Source organism: Mytilus galloprovincialis, chromosome 10, assembly GCF_965363235.1.
Source record: "Mytilus galloprovincialis chromosome 10, xbMytGall1.hap1.1, whole genome shotgun sequence".
In the NCBI taxonomy this organism is placed as follows: Eukaryota; Metazoa; Mollusca; class Bivalvia; order Mytilida; family Mytilidae; genus Mytilus; species Mytilus galloprovincialis.
The window spans coordinates 20,583,392-20,604,370 of NC_134847.1; the positions used below are offsets into that span (position 1 = coordinate 20,583,392).

Genomic DNA, 20,979 nt, shown 5'->3' on the forward strand with positions numbered 1-20,979 from the left:
ATGCCTGCCTTTTTCTATTGACAAGGTGTTTCTCAAATTAATTTTCTAAAATCAAAATGGTTTATTATTTTAGATAGACTGATCTTAACATGTGATTAAGATTGTCTTTAGGAATTATGCTAAATGAAATTTAGGCAATTCATTATTTCTTTATTGAATTAAATATTTATAAGTATTAGAAATATTCAGTACAGCAAAATTTGATAATATTTTTATTGTCATATGATATTTTAAACATGATCCATGTTTTAGAGGTTAAGCATTTCTTTTACTTTTTGTTCTTGGGTTAGAGACATTATAATGAGAAGGTAAATAATTTTCAAATGGATTTATATCTCAAAGTTGTTTTGTAAATTTTACAATCAAGGAATAGGTGTTCTTCATTGACCTACAAGAGGCACAGTTTACACATTCTATCCTTTCTAGGAATTTAATATTGTCCACTATTTTTTATTTTTAAATTATGACCAAAAATTCTCTACCTTAATTGACACAATCAAGTTTACAGTTTTTATCGTAAGTTATTATTTTTAGATTTTTCTTTAAATTCATTTTTTATTAAGGACTTTAAAAGTCTTAATTCATTCAAGTCCCTGCAATTATTAACTTTATCTAAAAGGCCTAGGTTGATTGAAATATTCTTTGTAAATGTATACCAAGAATATGTATCATGCCAGTCCAGCACTATCGACAATATAATACACTGAAAAAAAAATGATTTAATTAAAAGACCATTAAAGTGTCACCATCTTTAGAAGTGCACTTTATTTTTTCTGGAGACAAATTTTGAAAGAAATTAACCAAACTGTGAAGATAACATATTTAATAAGTTTCAAGACAATTTCTTTAAATAATTTCTTTTCATAAGATTCACTTGATTCAGATATATAAGAACATTTTTCATTATGATTAGCATTTTTAATGAACATTTATCAAAATTTGATGATAACTAGGTGGACATTTGGAAAATAAGTCTTTTCGGTGATTGTTTTGAGATTTGAAGAAAATTTAGATAAACAAAATTAGTTTTTTCCTAAACCATATAATGATACTTGTAGTTTTCCTGAATAATATTAGATGTTATCAAAATCTATTGTAAAAGGTTTGATATTGATCATCTCATTTTGTTAAGAAAACCAAATTGTTGAATTACTTTCATTTTTTTAATTTAAAATATCACTTTTATGATTATTAGTTATTATTAATAGTAATAACTCATTTGATAATGTGATCAAACAACTGAATACAATGTACATTATGTACATTTATATAAACCTTTTACTTAAAAAACAATTATTAAAAGTCTGTTTATTTCAAATGCTAGTCAATAACTTTAGCTTTGACTTTTTGCCATTTCGACTCAAGATTCTTACTAAGAAGAAATTAAAAGAATAAGAAACAAAACAGTAAGAAACAAAACAAACAAAAATGAAAAAAAAAAACAATTAAAAAATTAAAAAATTAAATAACATTAAAGACAAAAAAATAATAATAAATTAACAGAGTAAAACAATATTTTATTCTACCTTTTCAAAAAAAGGTGAAATGTCAATTTTAAAAGAAATCAAAGTTACCTGTACAGGTAAATTTTAATGAAACATACCAGCTGAAAACTTCAACCCTGATTGATTTTAACAGGTAACATAATTAGATAAAAAAAATCTGCCCATGATTTATGACCCCCAATAAATGGCCAACATCTCAAGATTGAATACCCCAATAAATGTTCACCATTGGATGTTGACCATGCAAGAGGGTGGACATAACTAAGAGGAAGTCACAGGCTGTACTGTATACAGATAAAACTACCAAAGATGAGAGATATTTAACGAAAAAATCAAAAAGACCAAAACAGTGTTTAAGAGCAGACCATTTCTATATTTGTCAGACACACCATATCGAGTTGTATTGGAACGAGTGGCTAGTTTTCGATGACATCCCCCTCCCCCTTTTTCTGATATTACTGACTCTGTGCATGGCTAGATATGTTTTGTATTAGTTTGCTAATTAGAGGATATATGCAATCATGTTTCGACATGAAACTGAATTAGATTCAGTAAGATAAGATCTTCTCATAATTTCTATGAAGGTAAACATGCAGATAATCTGATAAATAATTTGAATGTGTTTGTTTACATTATGATTCTTCGTTAATTTAACTGTAAAATAGACTTACGCTAATATCAAGAGGTTTATACAGAAAAGTCTTCTATCTTCTTTGTATTCCTTAGACCAGAGACATATAATACATTATGTATTATATGTCTCTGCTTAGACGCAGTTGTTCACTATTTGTTCATCAGTCTGGTGCGATAATTTCTCGAGGATGATTTTCAAAATTTTTTAAACGGATGTTAAAAAGAGGTGCGCGTGCTTGCGTGCGCATCCAAAATGTAAATATTCGGAACTCCAGTTGAAAAACCGCGAAAATTTAAAAACTTCTAAATTATATTATGATTACATGTACATCGATGATATTTTAAGTTTATATATTAAATTTCAATCGGTAAAAATAATTAAATAAATATACCGAATAATTTCACCTATTTATTTAATTGAATAAAAGCAATTAAAAAATCGATTTGATTTGAAAAAAAATATAAACTAAGAATATATCATATTTATACAGATATACATATAATTATAATAGCATGAACAGGTTTTGAGATCTCCCAAAATATAGATAATTAATAAACCAAAATTAGATCTTCTCAATAATTGGTTTGAATTGATTTTTTTAAAGACATTTAAAAAATAAACACAAAACAAAATTAATTTGAAAAAGCCGATTTGTTATTGGCGATGTCTCCAGAGTCCTGACCACTTGTTCTTGTCCAAAACTCCTTTCAATGCATAAACAATGCAATTCGGTCTACCCCCATTTTTGTTGGAAAAATGATTGATTATATAGGGATTATGGTAGCATGACAGGATGAAACCCCCTCACGCTTATGGCAGTTAGTGGACCCCTTTATAAGTATTAAAAATTCTAAATTAGACACTTACCCTGCAGGCACACAATATTGATTAAACATTGAATCAATGTTTATTTTCTATGTTGAATCAATGTTGAATTATTATTAGAATTTGCAAATTTGTATCAACGTTGAAAGTCTATGTTGAATCAACGTAGATGTTCAACTTTGAATCAATATAGAATAATGGTTGCTTCAACATTGTTTCAACCAATAGCCTAATTTGAATTCAGATTGAATTCAGGGTGACTACAATATTCCATACAAAATCAAAATTGGTTAGTGTTTAACTGTGTTTTAACCTAAAACTTAAAGGTCATTCATCCTGTATTTTCTGTGTCTTGCAGTCCATAATTCTATGCTGTAGCAATACTCAAGCTAGTGACTTCTCGAGGCACTCAACATGCTAAATGCCATAGCAACATTCTGCCGCAGGAAACTTCATCCAATTACTGCTCCATCAGACCCAAGTATAACAAATAATCTCCAAAAAATTGTTTAACTTTAAATATCGTCATTGTCTGGTTATATTTGACATGGTGTGGGCTTTTGCTCATTTTTGAAGACTGTATGGTGAACTACAGATGTATAAATTATAAATGTTCTTTGGTTGATGGTTGATGGTTGTCTTGTTAACAATAGGTACAACAATTAAAAGTGGTTTGGTGCACAAAACAATAAAACATTCGTGTGATGAGAGCATGGCTTGACCATGATGATGTCAACAACCAATCAACTGAATAACAAATATGTGTGTTAACGGCTTTCCTACGAACCATAATTTAACCACCGATATTTTTTTAACATTCAACGATATGCAAATAACAACAGAAATTATCGTCCAAGAGAATTATTGAAAAAATCAGCAAAAAAATATTTTCAATATTGAACTATTATAGCTGGGGCCTTTAATAGCTGACTATGCAGTATGGGCTTTGCTCATTGTTTAAAGTCGTACGGTGACCTATAGTTATTAATGTCTGTGTCATTTTGGTCTCCTGTGAACAGTTGTCTCATTGGTAATCATACCACATCTTCTTTTTCATATCCTAATTTTCGAAAGCACACAATCCTTATAACACATTTGTTTGCCAAAGGTCTATTTGAAATGTAAGAGTGATCAAAATATAAAACAAAGTTTGCTGTTCCTGCCCCATGTACAATGTATTCTAATGTCCAACCACTGATTATAGAGAAATTTTCAATACAATAAAATTAAAATAAATCTATTTATTAATAGTGAAAACTTCAACTTCTTTCTTCTCACACTTTGTCTTTTTGGAGCCCATTTTAGAAAATTTGTAGTTTTGTCAAACACGTGTTGTTCAGTGATTCCGTCTAGGTCTTGATGATGACATCTACAACATCAAAAGTTATAACATTGTCAAGTTTTATTCTGTTCAACATATTTAACAATTAATAACTTCATAATGATATTATTTTAAAGTATAAATCAAAAGCATAAGAACCTGTGAAAATTAAATGACAGTTAAATGTCTCAACTAAGTCTCAACTACATTTCTTTTTATATATACCAGAAGGTATAATCTGCAAGAAAATCATCCTAAATACTACATTTTAATTTGAACAAATTGAAGGTTTATCATCTATATCTTTTTTTGTATTATTTGTGCTGCTGCATGGATATCTGTCTAAATGACATATACAAGGGTGGTAAAGGGGGTTCTTAACCGGGAAACACGTAAAATTCAAATTGGGGTAAATGAAGCATGAGAAATAAAACGTAAATATTAAGGAAAAAGTACTAGAATTTGAAGTAATTAATCAGTTGTTATTTGAGATCACAACACTTATGATAATGTACACGAAGACCCTGCAGTCACCTTTTCCCGTCTGCTAGTTGCATCCGATTCGGGAGAAAAAAAGTATTCATAACTTGATTGCAATTAATATCCTGGTATCACATAATTTAAAACAATCTCCAAACTAACTTCGAAATTGAGTCCCTTTTTTTATTATCTTGAATTTGGGACAAACACGAGAAACTAGGAGTACCAACACAAAAACACGGAAAATGAATAAGGGGAAACGAAAATAACGTACATGTACGTTGCACCAAATACAAGAAAACGAGAAATAAAACATCATAACATGTGAAATAAAAAGGCAAAAAACTCTTTACCGACCCATATGCCCTTCATATATATTTACCGTGCCAAAACTCCACTTCAATTTTGACATTAAAATATTAAAGGTCCAACTTGGTATGTCATATAAGCATAGCGTCTGACCTTTCGATCCCAATTTTGTAAACAAGCCTCTCCCCCCCCCCCCCCCTTTTTTAGGAGATTTAGTGTAACTGAATTGATCATGTAAATAAACGATTAAAATTTCTTTACTTTTGATTCAATCATATGATGATTTTAATAGTCAATGATAAAAATTCATGAGACCTTGGGAGATATCTTACGAATGGGTAACATGTTATAAAACTACCCCTTTTCCTCGTGTAAAATTTCAACTTTTCAGTACAGTTTTCAGATATGCTCACATTTCTTAAATACGATACCGTAATCACATCAATTACTTTAAATACTTACGATTAAAATGTAAAAGCTGTATACAGGAAAGATATTGATAAAAACTCTGTACAATCACAGTGATCTCGTTAGCGGATATTCAAACTTTGGCAACAAAACGACTGCGCATGCGCATATCCTTAAAATAGAAAAGTTAAAAATGCCGCGAAAATTTAAATCACTTTTCCAATAGATCTATCGGTTGTTTATATTAAAAGTTTTCAAGCATTGTTCATGTACTGTTGTACACCTCTTTGGATTGATAAAGAAAAGAAAAAAAAAATGAAAACAAGATATTTGACATCAGTAGCCATGGAAAAAAAAGGGGGCAAGTTTTAAGGGAAAGGCGTTATTCACAAATATTTATCTTTACTGTATGATGATGTATACCAGCTGGTTCTATTATTATGTTTTGAACAAATTTTAGAATTTCTATTATTTGGGGTGCAAAGTTCATTTTTATGCTGATTTATGCTGATATACACTGCCATTGTTTTATATATCATTTTATAATCAGTGTGTCAATTAAATATAAATCTACTAAATATTCTATTTTATGTGAATATCGTTGTCAATTTAAAAAGAATTGCGACTAATACTTCTTTTTTGACAATTCTGGTATCCACAACTATTGGGTTTCATATAGTTTAGCCAACGTTGATTCAATGTTGGTTTTTCAACACAATGTTATTTCAACGTTGAAACAATGTACTAACTTCAACATTGCATTGTCAACGTTGAATCAATGTTGAATATTTATTGATCAATGTATAACCTAAAATCAACAAAGAATCAACGTTGATTCAACAAAGTGTGCCTGCATGGTTATTATCCAATCGTTTATAATACTACAGCACTGCTCCTTGTTCGATCTGCTCATCCAATAGATCTGTACCCTTCAATTTTGACAATAAGATTTTTTCTGTCGCGATTGACTGACGTTAACCCAACGTTGAATTAACGTTGTTGTTTAAACGTTGATTTTAACGACGTAAATTCAACGTTGAAACAACGTTGTGAAGTCAACGTTGAATACCATGACGTTAGATCAACGTTGAATTTAGGTCGATCAACGTCACGACCATATTTCAACCCAATTTCAGCGTTGTCACAACGTTGAGTGCCCACTGGGATTGAGTGTTAATGCAGACGTTAACGAAGGCTGTGTGGTTATGACGCCTCGATTTTTAAACTTACTTTGAATCATGAAATAATATTTCTAAATTTAAATTTCGAACATATTTAATTGAAAAAAAAGATATATCTATATAATGCGGGGTTTGACGGTTCGATACACAATATATTGATAACCAACCAAATCGTAAAAATCAGGTGACGACCGCGATGGTTGGATATGATTAGCGACCACGTGTGTTGGATACATATTAAGTAGTATAAATTAAGTTGCAGACCAAAACTTGGTATCAGCAAAAATCGACAAATCTTGAAGGTAAGTGACTAAAATTATATCAGTAAATTGGTTCCATTAATCCTATAGTAACCCAGCTAACACATTATATTTCATGATATTATTGACTGGTTATATATATGTTTGTCAAAAATATTTACCAAAAAATATTTTATAGACATTTTTTTTACATCAGAAATTATGCATGAATGATCTTTTAACAATAATATTTCATCCCAATGTTTCATTGCTAATATAAAAACATTTTTTGTAAATATGTTTTTTATAAGTAATAAATAAATATTCTTTGCTGATGCTTTTGAAATGTTAAATAGACAGTTTTATAAATGAGAACAAATTGTATGTTGAGGAGATATTTCTTTGCAATATCCAATCAATATCTGATGGACATTTTTATATTACAGTTAATATATATATATATATATATATATATATATTTTAGATGTGTAAAAGAAATATTTATAAAACATTTTTGATTAATATCTATGTAAAGCATAGGTTTGATGTATAATAAAATATCTTTTTGATGAAACATCAATATAATTTTCATGTCCTGATTAAAAATATAAAAATGATAATATCTAATGAATATTTCAATGACATCATAACAATATATTTTTTCGATTTTATTTAGAAAATATTAGTTAAAGACTGCTTCATAAACGTTTAAAGATAATATGTTTAATAGATATTTGTAAGATATATGATAGACATGTTTTCCAAATGTTTGTTAGTGATATTTGAGTGAAGCACATGTTTGATATGAAAAAAGAAATATTTTATAAACATTTTTACATAATATTTCTAATTAATATTTGTAAGATGTACGACAAATGTTTTTCTAATGTTTGTAAGTGATATTTGTGTGAAGCCCATGTTTGATATGAAAAAGGAAATATTTTTTATATAATTTTTTAATCAGATTAACATGAATGTCTTCTCATTTTTGATAGAAAAGTTTTAACAATTCTAATCTAACTTAGATGAAAATTCCAATCAAGTCAAAAGAAAAATTATCTAGCGAATAACGATTGTGTTTGAAGAGCATTGAGGACTCAGAAAAAAATCAAATGATAAATTCATACCAAATAGGACTACAATAATCTGTGCATAGAACTAGAAGCCTAATTCAAAGTTTTTAAAACAGTGTGTTTATAAAAAAAAATATCATTGATATTTCATGCCAATAAAGAAATATAAGCCAACATTTTGCCAACAATATGCCAACGTATTAGGTACTTATCTCCCCCTTTATATCACATAATTAGAAATTTATTTTTTATATTATTCCAACGTTCTTACAAAAAAATGTGCTCTTCATTCTCTGTAGCTAACATTTTCAAATCTGTGTAGTAATTTAAATGTATTTACCTAAATGATTGAATAATTTTATGCACAAACAAAAAAATATTTAAAACCAGCCCAAAACAACAAATACAATTTGAATATATTTAAATTTTTTTCGTCTCATTCCAAATCAACAAATCAGTGACACGAGTGAATTGTCTTGCTCTCCAATTGGCAGTTGAGAAACTACTGAAAATATATCTAATGAAATGACTTATAAACGTTCAATTTAAGCATCAACTTTTCATTAAAATGGGTATATGGTTGTAAACTATATTTAAATAACATATGGAAGACATCCATAAAACATATCCTAGACATAAGAAAAATATTTTGTCCAGATGTTTAAAAGATGTTGTCTGGATATTTTCAATTGACACTGAATAATATCAAAATTATGTTAGTTCAATATAATTACATTAGATGTATGTTTCATTACAATACGTTATTCTGATAGGCTAACTGCACATCACGTGTTATTCCTTAAGCAATTGTATCACTCAATAAAACTCATCCATGATAACACGAGGTCCCACAATAAAATGCACAGGAGAATTAAGTAAAAAAAATTACAAAATTCGTGTTTTCATTATCCTAGCTAAAAAAAGTGTAACTATAAGTATTGAATGCTTCTTTTTGTAACTTCATAGGGTTGTAAAAGCGTTGACCGTGCGCACATTTTTAGAATGAAGCGCTTCCCCGCTTTATACAAAATGTACTTCGGTCAACGCTTTTACACCCCAATGAAGTTACAGAAAGAAGCATTCAATTCTTAAATAAAATCAAGATATTTAAAAATAATGTTCTTTAAACATTCAGAACAAATATTTCCAGAAAATATGCTATTCACATGAGTAAAGCCAGACATATCACGCCAAAAACATGTTTCTGAATGATATTTTGGTGACATTTTGCAATATATTTTAAAAATATCAATAAAATGTTTTTGTGCTACCTGGGAAAGCAAGGTCGGTATAAGATTAATTAATGCTGAACACTATTTCTATTTTTTTGCCCATGGATTTTCCACTATACAAAATAGTAAATATATAAACAGAAACTGATACTTTATGATAAGAAGAACTAACATAAAACAAATTAGAAATTGAAAAACAGTTCATTATTTGTTAAAATTAGAAAAGATCAAAACAAGATCATTACTAGACTGGGGTTGATTTGAAGCTTTACACATTGCATAAATATTTGTCTATTAATGACGACCGTGTGTTGACTATAGCTGTATTTTGTGTTGTTGTATCGTTGGTTTATTGTCTATTTTTAGTTTGCAGACGTGCGGCCGAAACATAACCTTCATATTAGATAAGATATAACACTTTTAACTAGGGATGTCAAAAGATCTGAACTTCAATACTCGGATACTCGGTCATGATACTCGAGTACTCGCGAGTACTCGGATGAATCTTAAACGTCTATCGAAAAGGTTAGATTTTAGGTTGGATGCAGTGTGTTTGTTATAACCTTTCATAAACATATTAACGAAAGACAAGCGTACTACAAAAATAGCTTGATCCTCTGTTCATTTGTGTCAATTAAACAATGAATTACCGACCGCCGTTTCTACAAATCAAAATAGAAATTATTATTTGTATACGTGTTCATGAACCATTTTCCAATAAAATCCTAAATATTTGCATATTTAGTCCGACAAAGTATATAATTACGAAAGCCGAGAAGGATCATTCAAAATTCTAAATTCAAAATTCAAAATTCAAAATACCGAAATTCAAAAATGATACCCCGCGCTTACGAAAGCCAAAAAAGATCGCACTTTACACTTTAATATACTACTGAAAGCTATTTAAGAAAGTTTGTTAAGAACACGAACCCATTGAAACAAGGCAAAGGGTCCATTAAACCTTCATAGGGATACATCTAACTTTACAATTTGAAACCCTTGGTAACACAGCGTCCTTGCAAATAGCAACCCTCTATCAAGAAAATAGGAAAGGAAACCCGAGCCTGGAAAGTCGCTTCACTGAAATGCAACGTTCCCAATGGAAAAATTGAATTGATCGCTTTTTCGTAAAGTTTAAATATGCATGAAATATTTAGCACTGGAGGTTAAGCAAACAACAACAAATCTCTTATAATAACCTAGTTTTCAAACGGAAGAATCTAGTTATTAAAATATGTATTGTTTTTTATTTGGGCGGGTTGTTGTCTCTTTGACACATTCCCCATTTTCATTCTCAATTTTATATACAAAAGACAGATTTTGTTTATCGTTTATCAAATTCTGATAATTTTATGTTGTTATATCAACAAATTCGTGTTAAGTTTTTGACGATTTTTCTTTATGTTATTTGGGAGTTACGGTCTATGATTGACGAAAGATGATACTTTTGGCATTTACTTATGTAATTCCATTTATTACAAAAGCGTGTTAGGATCATCCTTTTTATTTATTTTTTTTCAAATTGTCAACTTTAATCTTGGAATTATCAATTTTAATCTGGGTGGAGGGATTAACTTCGACTTTTTTTTTGGTATGGGTGTCAACAAACTCTACTGGTCCTTGTGTTACAATGTAAGTAGTGGTTCCAAAGGTGACTGTTCTGTTCAACCCAGTATGTTGTTACATAGATATAGGAAGATCTGGTGTGAGTGCCAATGAGACATAGTCTGTAGTGGTAGGCTAAAGTTGTAGTTGGTGGCAGAGATCTTTGAGTAAAGTCAGGAACCTTGCATATACTACTTTACTCTTGGCTTTGAAGTAAAGTTAACAGTTTTCACCCATTATTTTATATCTTTGATTATTTGTCCAAGTAATTATATTTTTAGATTATACTTTTATTCCATATCTTAAGATTATACTTGGTTATAATATTATTTATATCATGATTTATTAGTATAGCAGACAATTATTTAAGGTTTTAAATTCAAAAATTTGAAAATAAATGCGACTCCATTCTATTTATCATAATTTTTCTTTATTTTCAAGTACAAATTCTAAAATTTAAAAATAAATTAAACTCCAATCTATTTATCATATTTTTTCTTTATTTTTAAGTACAAATTATACCTAAACAGTGTACCAAATATGTTATGCTTAAAAAAATACAGGTAAATCTTAGGTGAAATTCTAATTAACCTTGTTTGTTACAAAAACAAATTATTTATCAAAACATCTATTGTTATTTGCAAGTGGGAATAGAAGGAATAGTATTTTTAAAAAGTGGGAATAGGAGGAAGACACCGGGTGTGCTATGTTTGTCTAAAACAATGTACCCATATTTATATAATATAACTAATATATGGTACCTATATTTATAAATTAAAATTGTGACCCGCCATGACATTTCCAGGCTTATGGAGCTAGAACGTCATTGTTAGAAAAATTATAAACATGATAAATATCGAGATTCAATGAAATACGTATTTGTGAAGAAGAGATAAACATTTTCCTTGGCTTCTTTTTTGGGGACGCCGAACCATACATTATATATAAGTTTCCCAAAGTTCTCTGCTCTATAGATTTTATTTCATAAACGGAGACTGAAATATATCCATAGCAAATGCACCGTATCAAATGCATATAAGAGAACACCTACTGTTACGCGTCGCATACTATGTATAGAGACATGCATAATAAATCTTAATTAAAAGAAGGAATTCTTAAAGCTTACTTTGACAAATTTTAAACTAACTTCATTTCAACAAGTTTGAATTACATATTCTAAAATAGAGCCACAAAAAAAAAGAAAAAAAACAAAATGCTCTGCTCTATAGATTTTCTTTCATAAATGGTGTCTGAAATATATCTATAATAAATGCACCGTATCAAATGCATATAAAAAAACACCTACTTATTAACTGTTACGCGTCGCATAATATGTATAGAATCATGCATGATAAATCTTACTTAAAAGAAGGAATTCTTAAAGCTTACTTTGACAAATTTTAAACTAACTTCATTTCAACAAGTTTAAATTACATATTCTAAAATAGAACCACAAAAAAAAAACCAAAATGCTCTGCTCTATAGATTTTCTTTCATAAATGGAGTCTGAAATATCTATAATACTAAAATTACGAGGTCCAATTTGTCAGCCGTCATCACGTAAAAAAGACGAATCAAAGAATTCAACTTTATATATAACTAATATAGTACAAAGGTGTAGATTAAAAATTACACCACTCCAGGCCCTTTTGTTTTCCACGTAATTAATATTGCCAATAATTAAGAAGTTCCGGGTCGAGTCCGATACCGATACCAATAGTATATTCACCTGTAACCGATTACCTTATCTGTACGTTCCGCATCTGACAGGCGCACCACCAAACGGTGTATTCAGGATTAATATGCTATATAGTATTACACGGGTCATAATAACAGGGTTGAAACTACTTAATTGTCAAATTGTTACCTATTGTAGTATTTTAATCAGTTAGACTTTCTAAGATAACAATACGAATACTAAAAGTCTGGACTAAAACAAGGCGTATAGGTACAGTTTTCAATTTGTTAGTGGCAGTGGCGGATGCAGGAATTTTCGAAAGGGGGGTGCTAGCCCAGGGCAAAGGGGGGGTGCAGGGGGGGTGCAAACATATGTCCCGATTCAAATGCATTGATCGGCCAAAATAAAGGGGGGGGTGCGGACCCCCGGAACCCCCCCTCTGGATCCGCCACTGGGTGGGCATGACGTAAAACAGCGAATCAAAGAATTCAATATTTATAACTAATATAGGACAATGGTGTTGATTAAAAAATACTCCATTCCAGGACCTTTTGTTTTCCAAATAATTAATATTATCAATAATTGATAAGTTCCAGTTCGACTAGTTCAAACAGAAAGATTTGTAAGCAGAGAAAACTGTGTATCTTATAATCAGCATGACTTTATCAGATGACAATACTAATACTAAAATAAGGCTTGCGCATAGTTATATACTTTAATTCAGTCACGGACCCGCGATATACGGGTGTGTTCTAGTATCTATAATAAATGCATCGTATCAAATGCATATATGAGAACACCAAGACTTTTAAACTGTTACGTGTCGCATACTATGTTTAGAGACATGTCTGATAAATTAAATTAAAAGACAAATTTAAAAAAAAAGGAACTTTGACAAATTTAAACTAACTTCATTTCAAAAAGTTTAAATTACATGTTCTTAAATAGAGCTAAGAATTGTTTGTATTGTATTAAATACAATAATTTTGTATTTTATAAATTAGTGCCTTCAATAAATAAAAGTCGTCATAGCACAGTCTCATTTTCATACCGGTATTCTGAATGACTCGTTTCATTGCTATTACAACACATTGATATAATTATATGTCATAATAACAGTGTATGTATAGGAGCCAGGGGCAAAAAGGGTACACAACTATGCCCCCTCCAATTTTAAGACAAACATTTAAACTAAAAAATGAAAATGAAAGAGAACAATCACTAAATTTTAGATTATTTCACTACATAGAAAATAGTTTTTTTTCTTGTCACTTTCAGAAGTTTGCCTCCCCCTTTTCACACACAAACTTTTTTCAAACTTATCCATTCTTATAAATGGCCTATTTCTATACGAAGGTATACACAGACAGACGTGCCGCCGGAATCATCTCAGCTACAGCGGAGGGGGCATTAATTATAACACTTGTCGGTCTGTACGTCCGTACGTATTCACGGGAAAATTTACAACTTGGAATTTTCCGCAATTTAACTTTATTTTGCCTCAAACAAATGCTATGAAACTAATACACAATGCTAATTACCACCAAAGTGAGATCAAGTTTAAATTTGACTGGCATCACTTTCACCGTTCAAGCCCATTTATAAATGGAAAATATGTTAAATTTGTCTACGCGCTCTAACTTTATATGCCTCAACCAAATGATATGAAAGTTCCATACAATGCTTATTACCACTTCAACAATGAGCAAACCCCATACCACATAGCAAATCATATAAAACCCTGATGTCATTATATGAAAAAGAGGACTGCTTCAAATGCCATCAGCACCACTGAACCAAAATGTACATATGATACATATGCGGATAATTAGCATGTTCCAGAGAGGTATACAGCCAGTAAAAACATAAATTAAAGCTGGTACTCCAGGAATTTATTCGCAGAGGAGTATTTTCACCTAATTTGACACAAAGCTTTTTTTAATCTTTATTATACACAAAATTTCTGTAGTCTGTTGTACTCGTCGTTTAATTGCTATTTTAGGAGGGAAATGATAACTTTACTTGAAAATGTTTTTTTTTGTGCAAATCTTTTTTATTGTTACTACCACAAAGTTTTCTTGTGAATTTTTAACTTATAGTGTCTTTGCTAAAACAGAACCAACATTGAAAAATCAAGTTTTCAGTGTTTACTTAGAAGGTAATATTTTGACACTAGATTTCCCACCGACAGCAATGAAAAAATCCGAAAACCCTGGGTAAAATAGATATCCAGGAACATTGCAAAACATTTTCACCAGTTTCAAAGACGGTTTCGGGTTAAAGAAATAACAGAAATAAATTAATAAATAATCATTTAAAAAAAAATGAAATTTTTTATTACAATCAAATATAGTATGTCAAAACTATGTAAGCATCCTCTAAAATGAAAGAAAATTTGTCTTTTCGGACACAATGCGAAATGCTTAATTTCTTACAGCATAAAAACTCTCAATGTGTTCCCTGTGTGGATAAAAAAAACGCTACGATCTCCATTCTTCGCCTGCCTATTCTCTAATTTTACACCTGACAATAAGTCTCATTCACTACATCGAAATGTTGACGACATTTTCTTTATGTTGTATAAATGAGGATGGTGCACATTCTGTATGTGTCTGTCCCAAGTCAGGAGCCTGTAATTCGGTGGTTGTCGTTTTTTTGCTGTATTATATCAAATTTGTTTTCTCGTCTGAATTGTTTTACATTTGTCATTCGGGGCCTTTTATTGCTGACTATGTGATATGGGTTTTACTCATTGATGAAGGCCGTACGGTGACCTATATAATTGTTAATTTCTGAGTCATTTTAGTCTCTTGTGGAGCATTGTCTCATTGGCAATCATACCACATCGTCTTATTTTTATATTATGAAAGATTCTCAAGTCATGAAAAGAAGAAGAAAAAAACAACCCAATCGAATAAGGATTGAAGTGACACTCGATATCTCTCCCTCCCGGAGTAAAAGTGATAACAAGAAATGTTTCACTTGTATGACACAATGTCGGCACATATTCTTTGAAAAGTGTTATAATGTTTGTCTGTGCATAATTATATTATTAATCTACGGTATATTTTATCAGATCAATTGATCTGATTAAGACAATATTTGTTTTGTTTGGATTGCAACTGCAATAAAACAGGATTATCTTTCTTGATTTGCGAGTTTTGAATTCTGAATTATGAATGATCCTTCTCGGCTTTCGTATATAATATATGTATCGTCTGTTCATGAGGAGTTGGTATTTTTCATATTACGACTTGATTAATTTACTTGTGTTTGTTTCGTGTTGTTCAGTCTTACTTTTTCTGTGTTTTGTTTTTTCGCATTATCGTTTGTTTGATTTTTTTTAGCCATGACGTTACCTGTTTATTTTCGACTTTTGGGTTGGAATATCGCTTTCGTATTTTTGCCTATCTTTAAATTGAGATTAAACAATTATAGTTAAGTTTCAAATACAGAGTAATTAAATTAGTTTAAATGTACATCTTCTCATACCAGTCACGTTTACATAGAAGTTTTGATTAACAAACAAAGGTAAGTTTTTACGGCTTGTGATCAGTTAATTATTAATCCATGAAAGTGTTGATCCGTGTGCAAACACCGTTAATCAGTTGCGTGGGGTTCACCGCAGGTCACTTTGATTTTGTTCTTGTTTAGAAATATGATCTGGTTAACAATTTCAGACGAAAGACTGTTGGACTTTTTATTTTTTGTTACAAGTTGTGCACATGAAAACATTCCTTCAGGAGGAAAGAACGTTACTGGAACTACTATAACAAATATTAACCTATAGCTGTACAATGTAACCTATGGAAGTGCAACCCGAGTATAAATCCCGATAACCGAAAATTATACCATAGCTATTCATGGTATAATTTTCACAATTATACCATGGTTTTGTTGTATAACGAATTCAAAAGAAGAAATTGTCGAGACCTGGCCGCGGCCGCCTGAATTTTTTGATAGAAACAAAAAAGTTAGTGTGGGGCCACTAAGCTAAACTGCCCGCTTTGCACCAGCTGAAATAAATGATTGCTTAGGGTGGGAATCGAACCCACATACACCAACTCTGTTGTCCTATATTTTAAATGAACCAAGATTCGCTCCCAGAACAAACAAAAAAGGTTTAAAAATATGTTGATTTTCGGTCATTAAATGGCAAGCTTTTTATAGGCTCCACAGTACAGCTACATTTACATGAATCACATCTAACCGTCTGTTTGGCAAGGCGGGTTAGTTTTTGGGGGATGGAGGTGACAGGAAGCACGCCTCTTTTGAAGAACTTTAAATATTGTAAACAAATAACCTGTTAATTAGTTATTTCAAATGTTGGCTTGCTTTACCCCCACCCCACTTTAAAAGTGTTTGATCCACGTCCGGTTTATCAAACACTGCTGACATCTAGACTTTTAATGAGGCTACTCTATGTTGACCATTAAAATAAGATAGCGTTTGTTTACTCTAAACAGGAATTTATATATGTTAGATATACTTCCCAGCTCTAAATGAGCGATTTCTTTTTTTTTTAATTATATCGTCCCATGTCAATGAATTTAATCGGGAACATTTTGAAATCCCATTTAATTAATGTACGCCATGGGCAAGGGTGGATAGGACCTTTATCGGGACTCCGTGATCGGGTGTTTTTAAGCTCGGGATTGCGGGATCGACTCTTTCGGATTCCGGGATTTTTTCTTTTTTTCTTCCGATTTTCCTGTTTTAAAGCCCGGCATTTCGGGATTTCGTGTTTTAAGCCCGGTATTGCGGGATCAGGACCCCTCCTTCCCTCCCTCATGGACTTCTGATTTAAAGTTAAAAGTGTAATAATTCATACAAACTCTCAGACAGATTCTTGTGAAATTAATTTCCTCAAAATCATTAGTTAATATAAAAAAATTAAAACATTTCGAGCATTTTGAAAACAAATAATAAAATTTAGAAAACCTACCCTTGCAGTTCAATTGTACGTAAGTTTGGGATTGCAGCAATCTTCCAAAATATCAGAAATATGTACTAGAAGTTTCTTGTGTCCAAAACATCTTTAACAGTTTTTTCATCACCAATGTAAAGATGCATCCATCGCTGTCGAAAAATCTTTTTAAACTGAATACCCGCTGTTTCTGAAGCCCGTGCTAGTTTTAAAAAGTAGGCGGAGCCTTAAGTGTAAGGTCCGAAAAGGGTTATTTTACAGATTCGTTATATCGATGTAAACAAACAAAAATATATGAAATACAAAATTTTTAACAGTGAAAGATGCAATAGGTTAAAACAGATATTTCATATTTTTGGAAAGTTTTGTGGTGTTTCGTAAATTATACCATAGTTTTTTGTTGAAACCCCTCGGCAACCTCACTCGACTTCGTCTCGTGAGGTTAATGCCGGGGGTTTCAACAAAAGCTATGGTATAATTTACGAAACACCACAAAACTGTCTAAAAGATATGAAATATCTATAACATATACTCAGGATAAACATATTTGTGTTGTTGATTGATTTTATTTAGTATTACAAAAGGAATATTTCAACAGAACTAAAGTGAGCGGAAATTTGGAGAGAAATATATCAAGATGTATAACAGGCAATCGAGTATCCGAGTACTAAAACTGTACTCGAGCACTCGGCCTTTCGAGCGAGTACCCGAGTACTCGAGTACTCGTTGCCATCCCTACTTTTAACACTAATATCATTACTCTTATAGTTAAATAAGATATTACACTTTTAAACAAGAATGTGTCCCAAGTACACGGATGCCCCATGCGCACTATCGTTTTCTATGTTTAGTGGACTGTTAAAATGGGATCAAATCTCTAATTTGGAATTAAAATTGGAAAGATCATATCATAGGAAATATGTTTACTAAGTATCAAGTTGATTGGACTTCAATTTCATCAAAAACTATCTCGACCAAAAACTTTAAACTGAAGCGGGACGAACGGACGAACGAACGGACTGACGAACGGACGCTCAGACCAAAAAACATAATGCCCATAAATGGAGCATAAATATGAATATTTAAGATAATCGGGTAAACACATTTTTTCATTTTTTTAAGGGTTTGAAGAGTTTACTCGACTTGTAAGTTAATATTGCTCGATTTTACTCTCTAGCGGGCTTGCGCAGTAACGTAAACAATTTTAACTTAGTAAACCGAGTTAATAAAATCGAAGTTGACCCGGAGGGTAAGACTGGTTCCCGATCGCAATATTCAGTATGTTACACATATGTTATACCAATATGAGATGAGAGAGTATGGTTATTAGCTAATACCTGGAACGTAGTACCTGGAACCAGAATACCGGAGGGTTAACTCGTGTAACCCATATAAAAAAAGATGTGGTTTGATTGCCAATGAGAAAACTGTTTACTCGACTTGTAAGTTATTGCTCGATTTAACTGTCTAGCGCGCTTGCGCAGTAACGTAAACAATTTTACCTAAGTAACCCGAGTTAATAAAATCGAAGTTGACCCGGAGGGTTAGACTGGTTCCCGATCGCAATATTCAGTATGTTACACATATACTAATATGAGATGAGAGAGTATGGTTATTAGCTAATACCTGGAATGTAGTACCGGGAACCAGGATACCGGAGGGTTAACTCGTGTAACCCATATACAAAAAGAATATGTGGTATGATTGCCAATGAGACAACTGTCCACAAGACCAAAATGACACAGAAATTAACAACTATAGGTCACCGTACGGCCTTCAACAATGAACAAAGCCCATACCGCATAGTCAGATAAAAAAGGCCCCGAAATGACAATAGAAAACAATTCAAACGAGAAAACTAACGGCCTTATTTATGTACAAAAAAAATGAACGAAAAAAAAATATGTAACACATAAACAAACGACAACCACTGAATTACAGGCTCCTGACTTGGGACAGACACATATACATACATAAAGTGGCGGGGTTAAACATGTTAGCGTGATCCCAATCCTCCCCCTAACCTCGGACAGTGGTATAACAATACAACATAAGAACGCATGAACAACATAAGATGCATGTTTATCAATGCCATACATAAATAGCTGCATATACTCTAACTTTTCTTTTACAGTACTTTGTATACCCTATCCCTGTTTCACTTGAATTACTGTCAGCTTATTCGTATATGTGCATGTTTTCTGACACATAAACTAATTGCAATTCATCTAATATTGAATGTTCATTTATACAGTCGTGTAATTATAAACATTATGCATGTTTTAAAAACAGGAAGAAATGTTTATAAGTGCAACTCACGATATTTTGGAACAAGAAATCAATTTTTCTTACACTTTTTAAATTCAAATAAAGTAAAACATTACATTCAAGAGAAATCAATATTGTTGACGCAACACTGACAATCTGTTACACAGAATAACAGTGGGGCATTTCTTTCCAGTGGATCTCAATCAACATTTACAGAAATCTTGGTTAGAATTTAGTCCTAGATGCATATTTTTTTATTAGTTGATATTGGCTTTGAACAAGCTGTCAGTAGCTGCGAGTATTTTCATATCTGTACTTAGTGCCTCTGTTTTTAGGATATTCAAGTAAACAGCCACGGCCACTCTGTATATTTGTTATTAGATGTATTTCTATTTGTATTCAGCCTTTTTCAACTGATTTGTATTGTTCGTTCTTATGTTGTACTGTTACACCACTGTCCAAGGTTAGGGAGAGGGTGGTTGGGATCCCGTTAACATGTGTAAACCCGCCACATTCTTTATGTATGAGCCTGTCCCAAGTCAGGAGCTTGTAATTCAGTGGTTGTTGTCGTTTGTTGATGTGTTTCATAATTGTTTTTGTACTTTTTTTGGTACATAAATTAGACCATTAGTTTTCTCGTTTGAATTGTTTTGCATTTGTAATTTCGGGGCCTTTTATAGTTGACTATGCGGTATTGGCTTTGCTCATTGTTGAAGGCCGTACGGTGACGTATAGTAGGTGTAGTTTCTGTTTCATTTGGTCGCTTGTAAAGAGTTGTCTCATTGGCAATCATACCACCTCTTCTTTTTTATATATACCAGTAGTGGTTCATTTTTACTCGTTTTAGATTAATTAGATAAAGTATTTTCAGAAAAGCATTTCACCATAGATTCACACAGCAATTTGTTTTAATTCCTTGATGTTTCTACTTTTATATCAAAGAGACAACAACCCGACCAAAGGGCAGATAAACATGTAAAATCCCGCAGCATTTTTGCGGCTGTCCCAAGTCAGGAGCCTCTGGCCTTTGTTTGTCTTGTTTGTTTTTAATTTTAGTTCATTTATATGTTGTGGAGTTTGAAATAGTACACATTAAGTTTAGGGGTCAGCTGAAGCCCGCCTCTAGTTGCGAGATTTGCTCGCTGTGTTAAAGACTCGTTGGTGGTCTTCGGCTGTTTTCTGCTCTTTTGTATATATCTTTATGCTAATTAAAGTTTAACCATATACATAGGTATAGAGAAGACGACAATTATGTACACTATCACTGGGGTAAAGCTGTTACCGTATCTGCATT

The 20,979-nt window shown here is 31.5% G+C and overlaps 1 long non-coding RNA gene across 1 annotated transcript; it reads right to left on the reverse strand.

The window, feature by feature from the left end:
• Nucleotides 1-4,190: 4,190 nt before the first annotated feature.
• LOC143049037 (uncharacterized) lies at nucleotides 4,191-5,654 on the reverse strand. The gene is made up of 2 exons (XR_012970016.1): nucleotides 5,537-5,654; nucleotides 4,191-4,333 (listed from the first exon to the last, which is right to left on the reverse strand). It is a non-coding gene; the product is annotated as an uncharacterized LOC143049037 (long non-coding RNA).
• Between the last annotated feature and the right edge of the window lie 15,325 nt (nucleotides 5,655-20,979).